Raw genomic sequence first — 18,765 nt, 5'->3', positions numbered from 1 at the left:
ACTGCTTCACAAAGTATGAAGCTGTGTGCTCACTTCCGCCGTTCACACCTCTCATGTCATCGACTTGCATCGATACAGAGGTCTTTGTCTGTGCCAGCTAACAGGTTGATCTGCGATGTGCCGATGCGGTGGAATTCCACTCTACACATGTTGCAGTGAGTGTGGCAGCAGCAACAAGCTCTAACGCAGTATGTCATGTTCTATAACCTGGGCCCACGCAGTACGGATGTGGGGCATATCACGTTTACGGGGGGGGAACAGATTAAGGACCTCTGCACCCTTCTGCACAGTTTTGAAATGGCTACTAAACTGGTTAGCGCTGACGATGCCGTCATCTGCATCACTATTTCGGTCATCTACATGCTGGAAAAGACTTTGAATAACCTGCGGCAGGAGGTGGTGGTCCCAGAAGAAGAGGAGGATGCGGAAGGGATGAGAATGTCTCAAAGTTCCAGACTCTCGCCACACAGGCGGATGCCAAGTGACGGTGGATTCCTGTGATCAAGGTGGTTTGGTGATACCGGGCAAACTGTTAGTGAAGGTGCAAGAGCCGAGGAAGTAATGGAGGAGGAAGAGGTGATGGGCGAGCAGCTGTTTGAGGATGAAGAGGATGATCATCCCCTCTCGGTTGAACCTTTTTGACAGGAGGAGACAGAGGAAACAAGCATCAGTGTTACGCAGCCCACAATACAGCCTGGCTTTGGACCTCCTGGAAGAGCCCGACATATGAGTGCCTTCTTGATGCACTATCTGCAACATGATCCCCGTATAGTTAGGATTCGAAATAATGCAGACTACTGGGTTGCCACTCTCTTCCCATCCCGGAAAGGGACCTGCTTATGTTGGAGTATCGAAGCAAGCTTTTAAGCAAACTTAATAGAGCTTTTCCCCAAGATAGCAGTGAGGCACACAATTTCAGCCGTAGTCTTTCAACCTCCAGCACGTCAGTTAGTCAACGCCAAAACATTAGCAGCAGCAGCAGAGTAAGTGGCAGAAGCAATTTCTGTGAGTCCTTTAACACATTTTTTAGACCACCTCGTGCATCAGCACAAGAGTAGAAGTCTGACACGTGGTGAACGACTGGAGAGGATGGTGGAGGAGTATCTAGAGCTTAATATGAATACCATCAGGTAGGATTTGGACCCCTTTACATTTTGGTCTTCAAAAATGGATGAATGGCCTGAGCTCGCCTGTCACACTTTGGAGGTTTTATCATGCCCGGCAGCCAGCGTTCTCTCAGAACGTGTCTTCAGCGCTGCTGGTGGTGTCTTGACGAATAAGCGCAGCCGGCTGTCCCATGAAAGTGTAGACCGCCTAACTTTCATCAAGATGAACAAGTCATGGATCTCCAAGGACTTTTGCACCCCAATTGCAGACTGTACAGAGTAGGCGATGTTGTAGTTTTTAGTATGCTGCATTGATATCGCGGAATTGCAGTCTGTGATATAGGCTACTGTGCCTGCCTTGCTGCTGCAGGTTTTAGGCCCTAATTTTGGGAAATGTGGGGAATCCTGATTGGGTCTCCATCCATTGGGTTGGCTGTAGTGGGAGAGGTTTGGGTCTCCGTTAAACTACTTGGTGTTAGGCCCTCATTTAGGGAAATGTGAACACTCCTGGTTAGATCTCCATCTCCTGGGTTGACTTTACTGGAAGAGGTGTGGGTCTTATTTACACTATTTCTACTGTAGTGAAATTGATAACACATTGCTAGTGTCTGACACTAAATTTTGTAAATGTGGAGAATCCAGATTGGGTCTCCATCTATTGGGCTGGCTGTAGTGGAAGAGGTTTTGGTCTCCTTTACAATAGTTACACTCTAATGAAATTGATGCCACTTCGGTGGTGTTAGGCCCTCATTTAGGGAAATGTGAACACTCCTGGTTAGGTCTCCATCTCCTGGGTTGGCTGTACTGGAAGAGGTGTGGGTCTTATTTACGCTATTTCTACTGTAGTGAAATTGATTACACATTGCCAGTATCTGCCACTAATTTTTGGAAATGTGGAGAATCCTGATTGGGTCTCTATCTATTGGCTTTGGCTGTAGTGGAAGAGGTTTCTGTCTTCATTAAACTACTTCTACTCTGCTGAAATCGATGCCACTTTAATGGTGTCTGCCACTAATTTTTGTAAATGTGGAGTATCCTGATTGGGTCTCCATTGGGTTTGGCTGTCGTGGAAGAGTTGTCGGTCACCATTATACTAGCTCTACTCTAGCGAAATTAATTTTTTGGTGCACAAGATCGAATCAAAATTGGTTTTCTTAGTACCATGGTATATAAAGCAGGCTATATTTCATCTTTCAATTTTTCGGTGCTGATATTGTTCTCCTTACAGGGTTACACATTAGTAATGAGAGAGCACTAAATGTGCTCAACTTAGTGATTCAGCGATTTCTCAAAACCTACCCAGATCTACCACAGCTGCTTGTGAAAGTACAAAGCATGTGTGCCCATTTGAGAAAGTCAGTTATAGCTTCCAATCCCCTGGCAGTGCTTCAGCAGCGTTTGCAGCTTCCAGCTCACCGACTGTTGTGTGATGTCACCATATGTTGGAAATCAACGTTGCAGATGTTGGGAAGGATTTGTGAGCAGCAGAGGGCAGTTGTTGAGTACCAGCTTCAACACGCCCATCGGCATTCAGGTCAGCCTCCGCACATAAGAACTGATGAGTGGGCATGGATGTCTGTGCCATCCTCCAAAACATTGAGGACTCCACCAAGATGGTGAGTGGCGATGATGCCATAACTAGCGTCACCATCCCGCTTCTCTGTCTACTGAACCGCTCGCTGCTCACAGTTAAAGAGGAGGCATTGCAGGCAGAGCAACGAACTATGCAGACCAGCCTCATCTCATCTCAATGCGATTAGGTGATAATGAGGAGGGGGAGGATGAGGAGGAGAACATGGACAGTCGTCCTCTTGGGGAGGACAGGGAAATCTTGCCTGTCTTGGAAGTCTTTATACCCCTCTTTCAGTCTGTGGGAAAGCTGTATGAGTTTCGCTTAATGACCTTAAGTGGCCTAAACCATTGCTCTGCTTATGCACGTTATTTCTCAAAATGCATTGCTGATCAGGCCATTGTCCAACTCTGTAGTGATTAAATTCAAGGCATAAAGAAAGATCTTTGTCTGTTGCTAAGCACCAACGAGAAGTGTGAGCTGATGTTGGAAGGGCTGCCATTGCTTATGCAAGAAGATGCGCTAGAGGACTTCCTGGGAGAAATGACAGCTTCAGTAGATATAGTTTCCCAAGTCCTTTTACCGAGCTAAAGAATATGGCTGTGGTGAAATACAACTCTCACCGACAAGCTGTGGACTGGCTCCGTAGCGTCCCTGGCCACATTCACTTGTCCACGTGTTTGTGGTCAGGCGGTCCTGACCAGTCAGTGCACTGGGGGGGGGCATGGGTAATGTTCTGGGACCCATGCTTGTGGAAGGCGGGGACGACACCGGGAGAAATAGTGGTGGATGGGAATCGAGTATGGATACCCGGCCTCCGCAGCCACCATGAGGTTGTGAAAAGCTTCTGTCTACACGAGCCTAAAAGGCAATATTTCAAGCGCAATCAGCTGCCCAGAAATGTGGCAGTTTACTATTGCGGTCTGTGGGTGGCTGGCTGCATATTTGCTCTTGCATTCCAAGTAACAGAAAACTAGGGAGATGGATGGCCTCATCATCATCACAACCTGCAAGGTTTGCGCTACGAACTCTCCTGATGGAGAAGCCTAGGCCCACCGGGGGATTCTCTGTTTCTCTGGTGGGCCCGTCCAACCCTGCCTAGAAGCAGTTCTGGCTAAGAAAAGTCTTTGAGAAGGTTCCTCGACACTTTGTGGCTGATTTTTCACTGTGGACTGCCTCCGTACTGTCCCTGGCCACATTCACTTGTCTACGAGTTTGTGGTTAGGCAGTCCTTCCCAGTAAGTGCACTGGGGAGGGCACGGGTAATGTTCTGGGACACAGGCTCTTCTCTATCTACACCTTCGGCCGGGGACAGCTCATGGTCTCACGGCTTTCAATATAACCTCTATGCTGATAACACACAGATCTACCTCTCTGGACCTGATATCACTTCCTTACTAACCAGAATCCCACAAGGTGTGTCCTGTATTTCATCTTCTCTGCTAGATTTGTAAAACTTAACATGGATAAAACGGAATGCATCGTCTTTCCACCATCTCATTCCTCATTCATCCCCCCCCAACTGACCTATCCATCAAAGTGAATGGCTGCCCACTCTCCCCAGTCCCGAAAGTGTGACTGTCATCTGTCCTTCAAACGTCAGATCCAAGCCCTTTCCACTTGCTTCTGACTCCAACCCCAAAGTATCTCGAGAATCCGCACATTCCTCAACCATGCATCTAGAAAAACACCAGTGCATGCCCTCATCATCTCTCACCTCTTTTACTACAAGCTTCTGCTCTGTGGCCTCCCTTCTACCACTCTCGCACCCCTCCAATCTATCCTAAAGTGTGCTGGCCGATTAATCCACATGTCACCCCGCTATTCACAGGCTTCTCCCCTTTGTCAACCCCTGTGCGGGCTCCCTGTTGCCCAGACACTCCAGTTGAAAAGTCTAACTTTGGCATACCAAGCCATTGAAAACCTGTTTCCTCCATACAATCACATACAAGATTTGTCCGGTTCATCTCTGCTACTGTGTAACTCTGTACCCCAACACATCAGACTGTCGCCCACCGTGGAAACCTTGAAAGGCAGGGTCCTCTCTCCTCTTGTACAAGTCGGTGACCCCTTTTGACAAGCGCCACGGAATAAATGTGGCTGTCATAGTAATAATTATAATAGTACTTGTACTCTGGGTCAATAGATGGCACTTCCCTGGTGCCTACACCTAATTTGATGTGTTTTGACGGCTTTTGGGCCTGTTTGTAGGTGTTGTATATGCATTTTTTTGGTCCCCCCCATCAATTCCTATGGATTCAGAAATGTTCGCAGAATATTCGACAAATAAATTTGGCGAATGTCTATTTGTTCGTTGAACCTTCCCGAACCGAACATTGAAATGTTCACTCATCTCTATTGAAGACGTGGGGACTAGACATCAGTCTGATCGTCAGGTATAGAGCATTCCAGAGAACTGGCACAGCACGAGAGGAGTCTTGGAGCCGGAGGTGCGAGGTTCGGATTATGGGGGATGTTAGTCTTAGGTCATTTGTAGAACGGAGGGCACGTGTAGGGCGATAGACAGAGATGAGAGAGGAGATATAAGGCGGTGCAGAACTGTGGAGAGCTTTGTGGGTGAGAGTGATGAGTTTATATTGTATTCTGTACAAATGGGTAACCAGTGTACGCATGTTCTTTACATGAACTGGTGGAAACCCTAAAAAAACCTGTGAAATTCCAGGTTATGAGGTAGCAAAACATGAAAAATGCCAAGGGAGGTGAATACTTTCCCAAGCCACTGTATACTGTCACACCAATAGCCAAAGCATTGTAGTGTATAGGTTGGATAGACAAATCCTAGGTAATATGGATGCAATATTACTGACTAACTGCATGTGCTTATAAAATTATGGTTTGCACTCCAGGTGAAAGATAGACAAGTGTACATGAAAGGGGGAGAAATTCCCAACTCATAACCTTTTGGAGTAAAGTGATGTTAAAGGTTTTTCAATCTAGCACAGCAAATTAATTTTTATTATTACTTTATCAAAGTAGTAGCTTAGGCATAGAAAAATATCTGACTTGGCTCGGGTCCAGTCTAAAATCTTTGTTTTTAATTTGCTGTACTGGATTGAAAAACCTTTATTTTCTCTTTGAACAGGGCTACTTGATACCTCACAAGTAGAGATAAGCGCACCCAAACTTGAGATGGAGATAGAGAGAATGAGTTCGGATACAGTTCTTGTATCTAAACCGAACTGTGGCTTGCACAGCGACCAGGTTGAACAACACACATCTATTGGATGTGGTGAGCTGTATCCACAAGCTTTCATACTTTTTTGAGTCTAAGGGGTATGGTTTCTCCTTGTGGAGAGTGACATGCCAGGTCTGGCACACCAGTATGAGGAGACTTAAATGCCTTGCGTGCTCCCCTGGGAAATGAAATATGCAAATTGTCTCTTCAAAGAGGAAGACACACTGGTTTATCTTTTCTTCATTTCTTGCAGACATCTATAATAATACATTGGATACATGTAACTGCATCTGATTACTCGTTTACAACTGGAAAAAAAAATATATGAAGGTTTCTACCATTAAAATAGCAACACTTACTACAGACAATTTTGTATATTTCAGGTGTACAGTCGCTCTGTATAAATATGCCACAAGAAGTAAAACACAAAAACATGAAAAAACAATAAATACAATATTAAAGGTTTATTCCAGAGATTTATAATAAATGAAGAACATATGGAAAGGAATAGTAAAATATGTCTTATTTTAGCTCTAGAAGACGGTGAACTATATTACTTACATAAATTGAATGTATGGACATTTAAATCTTTTCAAGTGCCAAGTAAAATCAGATAAGCTTTCAATAGATTCATCTCATACAGGAAAGTTACTTTACATCAGTAAGTACTGTTCTTCACAGAGTGCTAGAAGAAAACAGGCAAGTGATGCCACGACTGGGACAATGAGTAGGCCATCTAGGGTACACTGACTAAGGGCAAAACGGGTGGTACAAATGTTGTTAAGATAATAAAAATGGAAATGCCAGGGTGCAGAGTCTCTATATACTGTGACAGAGTCACTGGTGCGATATACAAGGGGAGGTATGTGTCACTCAGGTTGCTAGCCTGTGTGAACTGAAACCTACAAAATTTCAGCCAGCATGTTATATGCTGGGGGTTATCTCACTTAAAGGGTGTGTTTTTTGTGAATGGCAAAGAGGGTGGGAAGCCATTCACACTACCTCCCCTCAGGGTGTGGCTGAGCAAGGTTTAAATGCTCAGTCACTATTTTTTCCTGTCCCTAGTGTGTGGTCTGCAGAGTGAAGTCTTCAGGCTGTGTTGGGCTGAAGCCAGAGAGCAACACCGGAGGACTGGTGTTGCTGAGACTTCACTGTGCTACCTGCTGTGGACAAAGCCTCACTGCCTAAAGGACTCTGTTATACTTTATCTTTTATTTTCTCATTAACCCCAAGAGGGTCTGTTTATTTTTTATGGAACGCTGCTGGAGTTTATGCCACACAATAAACCCGCAGGAAGTTTGCCCAAACCGTGTGTCCTGTGTCTGCCTCTGGAGAGCTGAGCAAGTCGCTTTACCACAATACCTATATGTAACATATCGTTTGAAGAAACTCTTGTATTTTAACATTTTAATTCTTGTATGTGACAACACAAAGCTTTCCAAGTTTGTTAAAATTTTTGAACTGAGCACTAGTATTACAGACTAAAATTGAAAAAGGGCTGCTATACAAATGCAGTAAGCTGTCATAGCCATAGAGCATCCTATATGGAAACATATGTAAATGTGTGACATCTCACACTTAAAAATGAAAAAAGAAGCAAGGAGGCGGTACTTCACGATTCAATGGCATATTCTTCACATCAAATGTAATGATGCAACAGCAGCAGCAGCAAATATACTTAAATTTCACTCGTTATGGTTGAGAAAGTTCTTCTTTAGAAGTAGATGCATCACCACCCTTCTGTTAACCGCCAGAGACAGCCAAGTGGTCATGGTGCTATTGATTTAAAGGGAACATGACAAGATTAATGCTGCTCAGAGCACAGGCAGCATGAATCAGACACTGGCTGCATTATTGAAGCTGTGTATGTATAATGCAGGTAAACAGTATGCAACAGCGGAGACACAGGTGGAACAACAGTATATTTCTTTTAAACTGTAAAACATGTATTATATGGTAACAATATCTTCACAACATTTAACAGTAAAATAAGCAGTAATTCACATAACAGAATAAATTATCAGAATACACTAGAATTCAGGGGCTGGTAGTTTAAAATGATCTATTGGAGGGAAGGGGAACTATAGAACTTTAGTGGGCAAGGGGCAGTCTTTTAAAGCTTTGGCAATACTCTGTTCCTATCACAACTCGCTGCCCGTTCCCCCCATACTCTCTATCCACTTTTGCGATGCTGCTCAGGTGTCTGCTGGTCCGCGTCTGACTACTGTCTTTCCCTCTATCCGTGCCTGGTACTATATGTCCCTGTCAGAGGTAACGGCCCGTCTCGCACATCCTTCCTGGTCGCCGACCCGACCGTGAATCTCTGGTCTGACACCTCCAGAGCTTCTGCGACGTCCTGTCACTGGCGCACACGTCTGAGAACCCCGCCACCGCAACCTGTTCCCGTTCTGTCGACCGACGTCACCCGGGTGAGGAAACTTGACTGGCGTCGCTTGGGTCTTCGGGGCTTGACCGTCGACGTCTGGGCTGGGTGGATATGCAGCACCTTTCTTCATGACAGGAGCTCCGGACACTGCTGTTGTTCCTCCCGTCTCTCTCACCAGCGTCAGACTCACCTCAGAACCTGCACACTGCTGTTTTTTTCCTCAGCTTGTTTCCCTGACAACACTGTCCCCAGAGGCCTAATCAAACTCCTCCCCTCTGCCAAGCCTCCATGTTGTTCTGGTTCCTCAGTGTCTTGTCTCCTTACATTCCTCCCTTCTTTTATCTTCCCAGTCCCTGGGCGAGGGAAGTTTACAAATGTGTGTTGCTTCTTTAAGGGTAGTTCAACTTCTGTCAATAGCCGCACACATTCCTGAGTTTTCTGTTGGATTTGCGTCCAGATGAACTCATCTTGTGCGTACTGCCTAGGAGGAATGCCTGCATTGGCTCGTTCTGTCCTGCGTGGTTCTCCAGATAGAGGTTCCTCTGAGAGATCTGAGGTTCTATGCGGTTCACTGGGCATCGGCCCCGGTAGTTCCGTCGGTACATTGATCCACTCTTCATCATCATCGACCGCCGATACAGTAATTGTTTCTAGTGGGGTCTTCACGGGGAGCACCTTTTCTTGTTTTTTCACCTCAGAAAGGCATAGGCGAAGCATATTTCTGTGCAACACTCACGTCGGGGCACTCTCTTCACCTTCCAGTCGAACTTCATAAACCGGGCAATTTGATTGGACTCGCCTCACAATTCGATAGGGGGCTTCTTCCCAACGGTAATCTAACTTATTCTTGGGTCACTTGGCTCGTATTAACACCCGCTCTCCAGCCCGAAGGGGTTCTTCCTGTGTTGGACTTTTGATATGGTATTCTATCTCCTTAAGTCTCTGTTCCACCAAGCATCTCATCATTTGAAGTCGATGACGATGTCCCCGAACCCAGGTAGTTGAGTGACTTCCCGGATATTCATCCTCTAACTCTAGTCCTAATTCGGTAATTTCTCGACCATCTCGCCCAAACAGTAATGTGTAGGGTGTGTATCCAGTGGTCGCATGAATCCGATTGTTATACACCCACACCAGCTCGGAGACAAACTCAGGCCACCTCATTTTCTGATCTTCTTCCAGTGTTCGTAGCATTTGTAAGAGTTCTATTGAAGCGTTTGCAAGCTCCATTTCCCTGTGGATGGTATGGCGTGGTCTGGGATTTGTCTATACCATAGAGATGGTGCACTTCCTCCATTATCTTCCCTTGAAAGCAGGCTCCTTGATCTGAATGAATTCTCTTCGGGCACCCAACCATGCGGCACCTTTCTTCCTGACAGGAGCTCCGGATGCTGCTGTTGTTCCTCCCGTCTCTCTCTCCGGCGCTAGAATCACCTCAGAACTTGCACACTTGCTGTTTTTTTCCTCAGCTCGTTTCCCTGACAAAGCTGTCCCCAGAGGCCTGATCAAACTTCTCCCCTCTTCCACGCCTCCATGCTGTTCTGGTTCCTCAGTGTCTTGTCTCCTTACATACAACCCCTGGCAAAAATTATGGAATCACCGGGCTTGGAGGATGTTCATTCAATTGTTTAATGTTGTTGAAAAAAAGCAGATCACAGTCATTTCAAATGGCAACTTTAGGGCTTTAAGAAACACTAAAAGAAATCAAGATAAAAAATGTGGTACTCAGTAAGGGTAATTTTTTTCAGACCAAGCAGAGGAAAAAAATTATGGAATCACTCAATTCTGAGGAAAAAATGATGGAATCATGAAAAACAAACACACAAAAGAACACTCCAATACATCACTAGTATTTTGTTGCACCACCTCTGGCTTTAATAACAGCTTGCAGTCTCTGAGGCATGGACTTAATGAGTGACAAATAGTGTTGAGCGATACCTTCCGATATCAGGAAATATCGTATCGGATTGGATCGGGCCGATACCCAAAAAGTATCGGATATCGCCGATTCCGATACCGGAAACCAATGCAAGTCAATGGGACACAAATATCGGAATGAAAATAAACCCTTTCTTTCCTTGTAGGTTAATTCTACATGAAGGAAAACAACTAAGAATAATGTAGAATGACATGAAAAGCCGGCAATTCATCAGCGGCATACACCGGTACCCGACAATTTACAACAGAAAGAATAGAGCTTCACACATAGATTAGATAGATAGAAACATGTCAGTCACATATATAATAAGTACAGTGACAGTGTTGCTTACTGTACTTGTCATTTAGTGTAAAGGATTTATTAAAAAAAATATTAGTGTTTTCGTGCACCGTCTCTTTAAAAAAGCCGGCCGGCAATTCAGCAGCGGTACCCGACAATTTATAACAGACAGAATAGAGCTTCACACATAGATTAGATAGATAGAAACATGTCAGCCACATATATAAGAAGTACAGTGACAGTGTTGCTTACTGTACTTGTCATTTAGTGTAAAGGATTTATTTAAAAAAATAATAGTGTTTTCATGCACTGTCTCTTTAAGAAAGCCGGCCGGCAATTCAGCATCTGTACCCGACAATTTAGAATAGAAAGAATAGAGAATCACACATAGATTAGATAGATAGAAACATGTCAGTCACATATATATGAAGTACAGTGACAGTGTTGCTTACTGTACTTGTCATTTAGTGTAAAGGATTTATTAAAAAAAATATTAGTGTTTTCGTGCACCGTCTCTTTAAAAAAGCCGGCCGGCAATTCAGCAGCGGTACCCGACAATTTATAACAGACAGAATAGAGCTTCACACATAGATTAGATAGATAGAAACATGTCAGTCACATATATATGAAGTACAGTGACAGTGTTGCTTACTGTACTTGTCATTTAGTGTAAAGGATTTATTTAAAAAAATAATAGTGTTTTCATGCACCGTCTCTTTAAGAAAGCCGTCCGGCAATTCAGCATCTGTACCCGACAATTTAGAATAGAAAGAATAGAGAATCACACATAGATTAGATAGATAGAAACATGTCAGTCACATATATATGAAGTACAGTGACAGTGTTGATTACTGTACTTGTCATTTAGTGTTAAAATAAAGGATTTATTTAAAAAAAAATTGGCGTGGGGTTCCCCTTAATTTTAGGCTCTAGCGGAGGTTAAGCAGACAGCTGGGGCAAATGTTTGAAGCCTGGGAAGGGGGTAATACCCACGGAGCTTCCCAGGCTACTAATATCAGCCCCCAGCTGAATACCTAGCCTTTACTAGCTATTAAAATGGGGGAACCCCCCCCAAAAAAATTACGTGGGGTCCCCCCTAATTTAATAGCTAGCACAGGCTAGGCAGACAGCTGGGGGCTGATATTAATAGCCCAGGAAGGGTGCCATGAATATTGGCCCCCTCCCAGGCTAGAAACACCAGCCGTCAGCCGCCCCAGGAATGGCGCATCCATAGGATGCGCCAATTCTGGCACTTAGCCTCGCTCTTCCACGCTGCCCTGGTGCGGTGGCAGGGGGTAATAGGGTTGGGGTTGATGTCAGCTTATAATGCCAGCTGACATCAAGCCCAGGTTAGTAATGGAGAGGCGTCTATAAGACACCCCCATTACTAACCCCATAGTCAAAGTTAAAAGAAAACACAAACACCCAGAATAAAGTCCTTTAATTGAAATAAAGACACAATTCTTTATTGTTCTAAATTAAACCATACTTACCATCACGCCCATTCCAGCTGAAGCCAACGATCTCCTGCAATAAAAGTAAAATAATAAAGCAACCTCATCCTTACCTTTCCATGGTTCCCACGACAGCTTCAGCTCTGCTACATCGAGATGACAGGCTGGACCGCAGCAGAACGCTGCCATCCATCCTGTCATCCCGCAGACACTGAGAAGTGCAGGCATACTTCCACTCCTCAGTGTCTGGCTGTGACGGCATCCAGATGAGCCGAGGTCATGTCCAATGAACTCAGCTCACCTCATGTACGTCATGAATTTCGGGCTTAGGGCCAGCTGATAATGCCAAGCTGGCCTTAACCCCTTTATTACCCAGTGAGCCACCGCACCAGGGCCCTGGATGAGTTGGGTACAGCGCCAGAAGATGGCGCTTCTATGAACGCGCCATTTTCCGGGGCGGCTGCGGACTGCAATTTGCAGCGGGTGGGGCCCAGAAAGCTTGTGCCTCCCTGCGCTGCGGATTCCAGCCCCCAGCTGCCTTGTTGTACCTGGCTGGACACAAAAATAGGGCGAAGCCCCAGGTATTTTTTTTTTTAATTATTTCATGAAATTCATGGAATAATTAAGAAAAAAAGGGCTTCCCTATATTGTTGTGTCCGGCTAGGTACAAATAGGCAGCTGGTGGTTGGGGGCAGCCCGTTCCTGCCTGCTGTACCTGACTGGACACAAATATAGGGCGAAGCCCCACATAATTTTTTTTTAATTATTTCATGAATTTCCTGAAATAATTAAAAAAAAATTGACGTGGGGCTTTGCACTATATTTGGGTCCAACCAGGTACAGCAGGCAGGAACGGGCTGCCCCCAACCACCAGCTGCCTATTTGTACCTGGTTGGACACAACAATATAGGGAAGCCCTTTTTTTCTTAATTATTCCATGAATTTCATGAAATAATTAAAAAAAAAAAAACGTGGAGCTTCTCCCTATTTTTGTGTCCAGCCAGGTACAACTAGGCAGCTGGGGGATGGAATCTGCAGCGCAGGGAGGCCCAAGCTTTCTGCCCCCCGCTGAAAATTGCAGTCCGCAGCCGCCCCGGAAAATGGCGCGTTCATAGAAGCTGGATGCTGTACCTGGCTGGCATACAAAAATATGGCGAAGCCCACGTCAAAAGTTTTGGGAAAAATTAATTAAAAAATAAATAATAATTTAGGGACTGCATCTTTATTAACTCCTCAAATGTCATTTAGTGTTAAAATAATGGATTTATTTAAAAAAAAAAATGGCGTGGGATCCCCCATAATTTTAGTCTCTAGCGGAGGTTAAGCAGACGGCTGGGGCAGATGTTTGAAGCCTGGGAAGGGGGTAAAACCCACGGAACTTCCCAGGCTACTAATATCAGCCCCCAGCTGAATACCTAGCCTTTACTAGCTATTAAAATGGGGGACCCCCCCCAAAAAAATGACGTGGGGTCCCCCCTATTTTAATAGCTAGCAAAGGCTAGGCAGACAGCTGGGGGCTGATATTAATAGCCCAGGAAGGGTGCCATGAATATTGGCCCCCTCCCAGGCTAGAAACACCAGTCGTCAGCCGCCCCAGAAATGGCGCATCCATAGGATGCGCCAACTCTGGCACTTAGCCTCGCTCTTCCACGCTGCCCTGGTGCGGTGGCAGGGGGTAATAGTGGTGGGGTTCATGTCAGCGCCAGCTGCCATGAAGCCCAGGTTAGTAATGATGGGCGTCTATAAGACACCCCCATTACTAACCTACAAAGTGTTAAAAAGAAAAAACACACACTGCACCCAGAAAAAAATAATTTATTTGAAATAAAACACACCATTTTATTTAATTCTTAGTTTACTAAAAATAATAGTTACCTGTTCACGTTCCTGCGCTGATCTCCCATGCACAGCTGTCACATCTGGAGATGGTGACAGCTGTGCATGGCTGCTGTAAGCTCACGCTGCCGGGAATACGTCCGCTCCCGGCAGCGGGAGCCACTGACTGAGGTCACCGGAGTGCATTCAGGCAGCGCAGCTCCGGAGACCTCCTTTACGGCACTGCTGTACCGTGGGAATTTCTCACGATACAGCAGGGCCGTAAAGGAGCTAACCGGAGCAGCGCTGCCTGAACTCCGGTGAACCCTTACGGCCCCGTCATTCTAGCGGCGGCAGCGGTTCAGAGCGGTCACATTCTATGTGGCTGCTCTGAACTGGAGATCTTCGTGTGACACTCGTGGACTGCTACGGAGGGGTAAGGATAAGGTTGTGGTTTATTATTTTATATTTTATTACAGGAGATCGATGGCTTCGGGGAATTAGGTGTCTAGGTGAGTATAGGTGTCGTTTTTTATTTTTTACTTTATTTTAGGTGGCGATCGGCGGGGACAGGTAATGTATGAACTAATTTCTTTTAGGTAACCACTGGCCACCAATGACATGTATTTAACATTTATTGGGGACACAGTAGGGCAATTTAAATAGCAGGATCAGTCTGATGGGAACTACTGCTCCCATCGAGCTGATCCTGCTGGCAGGAGTGGACGGGGGACAGACATAGGCCGATGGGAGTAGTAGTGTCACATCGGCCTGTGTCTGCCTGCACGCACACACCTGCACACACACCGCACACACCCGCACACATCGCACAGACACCGCGCACACCCGCACAAACATCGCGCACACACCCCGCACACACACCCCGCACACACACTAATCATGACGGTCTGATCGTCTGGGAGGTGAGGCTGACCTGTGCGGCCGTGGGAAAGTTCATGTGAGTTCATGCAGTCAAGCATGAACTCACATGAACCCTCTGAGGGCACCGCGGCTAATTCAAATGAACAGCTGATCGGCATCAGCTGATACCTCAGCTGTTCATTTGAAATAACCGGCGGGAAAGCGCAGCACAGAGCGGGAAAGCCGGCGGTGAAGTCTTTTCACTGCCGGCTTCCCCGCCCGGGTCCTTCACTCCCCGCTCCTTGGAGCTGCGCTCCCCGCCCGGTCCTAACTTACGATCGGGATGGGAGGTGGCGAGGGGAGCGGAGGATCGGGGTGGGAGGCTGCGGGGAAGCAGTATGGGGCTGTGTGATTGTTTAAAAGCCGGCGGCTTTATACCGCCCGCCGGCTTTTAAACAATCAGGAGAATTCTCCCCCGCTGGGATGGCATTCTGATGACAGTCTGGATCGCGCTGCCATCCAACTTGTCATCCTTCACAGACACTGCAGAGCGCAGGCATTATGGGAACTTCCGATTCCGGTATCCGATATTGTAAAAGTATCGGAATTAAGTATCGGAATTCCGATACCGCGAATATCGGCCGATACCCGATATTACAGTATCGGAATGCTTAACACTAGTGACAAACAGTACTCTTCATCAATCAAGCTCCAACTTTCTCTGATTGCTGTTGCCAGATCAGCTTAGCAGGTTGGAGCCTTGTCATGGACCATTTTCCTCAACTCCCACCAAATATTTTCAATTGGATTGAGATCCGGACTATTTGCAGGCCATGACATTGACCTTATGTGTCTTCTTTCAAGGAATGTTTTCACAGTTTTTGCTCTATGGCGGGATGCATTATCATCTTGAAAAATGATGTCATCGTCCTCAAACATCCTTTCAATTGATGGGATAAGAAAACTGTCCAAAATATCAATGTAAACTTGGGCATTTATTGAAGATGTAATCTCCCCATTGCCTTTACCTGACATGCAGCCCCATATCAACAACGACTGTGGAAATTTGCATGTTCTCTTCATGCAGTCATCTTTATAAATCTCATTGGAACGGCACCAAGCAAAAGTTCCAGCATCATCGCCTTGCCCAATGCAGATTCGTGATTCATCACTGAATATGACTGTCATCCAGTCATCCACAGTCCATGATTGCTTTTCCTTAGCCCATTGTAACCTTGCTTTTTCTGTTTAGGTGTTAATGATGGCTTATGTTTAGCTTTTCTGTATGTAAATCCCATTTCCTTTAGGAGGTTTCTTACAGTTCGGTCACAGACATTGACTCCAGTTTCCTCCCACTCGTTCCTCACTTGTTTTGTTGTGCATTTCCTGTTTTGGAGACATATTGCTCTAAGTTTCCGGTCTTGACGCTTTGATGTCTTCCTTGGTCTACCAGTATGTTTGCCTTTAACAACCTTCCCATGTTGTTTGTATTTGGTCCAGATTTTAGACACAGCTGTGAACAACCAACATCTTTTGCAACATTGCGTGATGATTTACCTTCTTTTAAGAGTTTGATAATCCTCTTCTTTATTTCAATTGACATCTCTCATGTTGGAGCCATGATTCATGTCAATCCACTTAGTGCAACAGCTCTCCAAGGTGTGATCACTCCTTTTTACATGCAGACTAACGAGCAGATCTAATTTGATGCAGGTGTTAGTTTTGGAAATGAAAATTTACTGGGTGATTCCATAATTTTTTCCTCTGAATTTAGTGATTCCATAATTTTTTTCCTTTGCTTGGTCTGAAAAAAATTACCCTTACTTACATTTTTAATCTTGATTTCTTTTAATGTTTCTTAAAGCCCTAAAGTTGCCATTTGAAATGACTTTAGTTTTGTGCCATGTCTGTGATCTGCTTTTTTTCAACAACATTAAACAACTGAATGAACATCCTCCGAGCCCGGTGATTCCATAATTTTTGCCAAGGGTTGTATGTTCTCCTCTCAAATGCTTCAACGTTTCAGAGAAAACATAACTTTGAAAAGTTGGCCAAGGATGATGCATCTTGGCTGATGATTTTGAGGCAGATACTCGGAGGCTTTCCCCCACCCCGCTCCCCTAGACTGACATGTTTATCCTTATATGTGTGTGTAAGGCTGCGTGCACACGATGCGTTTTTCATGCGTTTATGCTGCGGAATTTCCGCAGCGGAAACGCATCAAAAACGCATGGTAATCCGCACCCCTTGGTCCCCAATGGCATTCCGCAATGTCAATGCACATGCTGCGGACTTTTCCGCAGCGTTTCTGCAGCGCTCATAAATTCGCAGCATGTTCATTAATTTTGCGGAAGCGCCGCCATTGACTTGCATTGAGACGCATAGAATCCGTGTCTGTACATTTGTACAAGCGGATTATATGCGGTTCAATGTGCGGATGGTACCCAATTCTGGAGGAGAGGAGACTCTCATCCAGACCTGGGTACCATTGTACCTGTGAAAAAAAGAATAAAATAATAAAGTTTATATTCACCTGTCCAGCGGCCCCTGCAGCGCTTCTCCTTCCAGGACCTGAGATGACGTCGCGGTCATGTGACCGCAGGCTGTCTCGCGAGATGCCGGCAAGCCAGGAAGGAACCAGGAAGGAGCGCGACGGCACACGCGGCGGCATCGGAGGTAAGTATAGCTTTTATTTTTTTATTTTTACGGTCACACTGTATAAATCCATGCTGTTTGCATGGATTTATACAGTGTGACCTAGTTGTCAAGCACTTTCCAAGTGATGCTATCGCCTGGAAAGTGCTTGTCAGTCCGCATGCGGAAACACATGCGTTAACGCATGTGGATACGCATGTGAATCCGCATGTATTCTGCAGGAAAAATGCATGCACAATCTGCATGCTTTTTTTCTGCCAGGGAGATGCAGAAATGCTGCAGAAATTTTCTGCTTCATTTCTGCATCGTGGGCACATAGCCTAAAAGGAGAAACCTTTAGGTTTAGAAGAGCAGGGCTGGAAGAAGCCTCAAAGTATCTGACTCCGACTAGTGATCTGACACGTGTTGTTCCTGGCCTACTGTTCAAAGTATGCCATAGTGCAGCCAGTGTCTGATTCATGCTGCCTATGGTTCAATCAACATGAATCTCCTGTCTGGTTCCTTCAAATGCCACCAACTTTACTTAGATAAACAATGTGTCTGGTCTCTGCTTTCTCACACTAATACATTTATTTGTAAGAGTGCACTGCACATGAAAGCCTGGCAGTTCTTAATAGGGTTTCCACGACCAGGCTTTGCTTTAACTCCTATACAGGGATCTGGATTTATAAAGGCCCCCTGAGTTACGTCCACAGAGAGAGGCTACTGGCCAGTGTAGCCAGCTGGCAGACAATAGTCGATGTGGTGGGTCAAAACCAAATAGGGAGTCAGGAGAGAAACTGAAGTCATTGACATGGTCAGGAAGATATCAAGATCAATACCAGGAGGACAGAGCAGAATCGTAAGTCAGGTGGGAAGTCAAAACAGCTTAGAGATTAGTAACAACACATGAATCAAGAAGCAGGGCTTCACAAAGCAGCTAACCAGGGCAAGTATACACTTATAACTGGCAGATATTTCTGATGATTACCTTGTAGCAATCCAAAAGCTCCCTGACTGGGCAGTACCACAAGTTACAGCAATATTACAGATTATTTGGACTGCACTTGCGTCTTCCAGCTCCATTTGCAATGAAAGGCCATAGCCCCACTATCAGTATTTGGTCAGTATTTGGTCAGTATTTTTTCTCAGGAGTGGGAGCCAAAACCAGGAGTGGGTGATAAATGCCGAATTGGTGACTTGTTTCTATTATACCTTTTCTCTGATTGTTCCTCACCTGGTTTTGGCTCCCACTCCTGAGAAAAAATACTAACCAAATACTGATAGCGGGGCCGTGGTCTAAGTGCTGTATTGCCTAGCGACAGAGTCAGAGGTAGTAGGAGCTAATTCAGATGCAATGTAACAATATTGCATTCATTAAAACACATATATTAATGATAATGAGTGTCTTAACCATAATCGTTATGCAAAATATAACAACATTTTTAAGGGCAATAAGGAATATTATCATTACGTTATTTGCTGTTGCATAAATGATTTAATATTATATCTGATCATATAATAT

General features: G+C 45.2%; 1 protein-coding gene across 1 annotated transcript in view; it reads left to right on the top strand.

Annotated features, from left to right (window-relative positions):
- Window positions 1-18,765, top strand: part of CHRNB4 (cholinergic receptor nicotinic beta 4 subunit) — a 100,412-nt gene that overhangs the window by 29,187 nt on the left and 52,460 nt on the right. The gene's annotated exons all lie outside the window — the stretch shown is intronic.

This window comes from Phyllobates terribilis, unplaced genomic scaffold, assembly GCF_046119375.1.
Source record: "Phyllobates terribilis strain yellow unplaced genomic scaffold, ASM4611937v1 Scaffold_11__3_contigs__length_659146591, whole genome shotgun sequence".
Lineage (NCBI taxonomy): Eukaryota > Metazoa > Chordata > Amphibia > Anura > Dendrobatidae > Phyllobates > Phyllobates terribilis.
The sequence above is the reverse complement of the archived record's forward strand: the minus strand, read 5'-3'. Positions and strand labels throughout refer to the sequence as shown.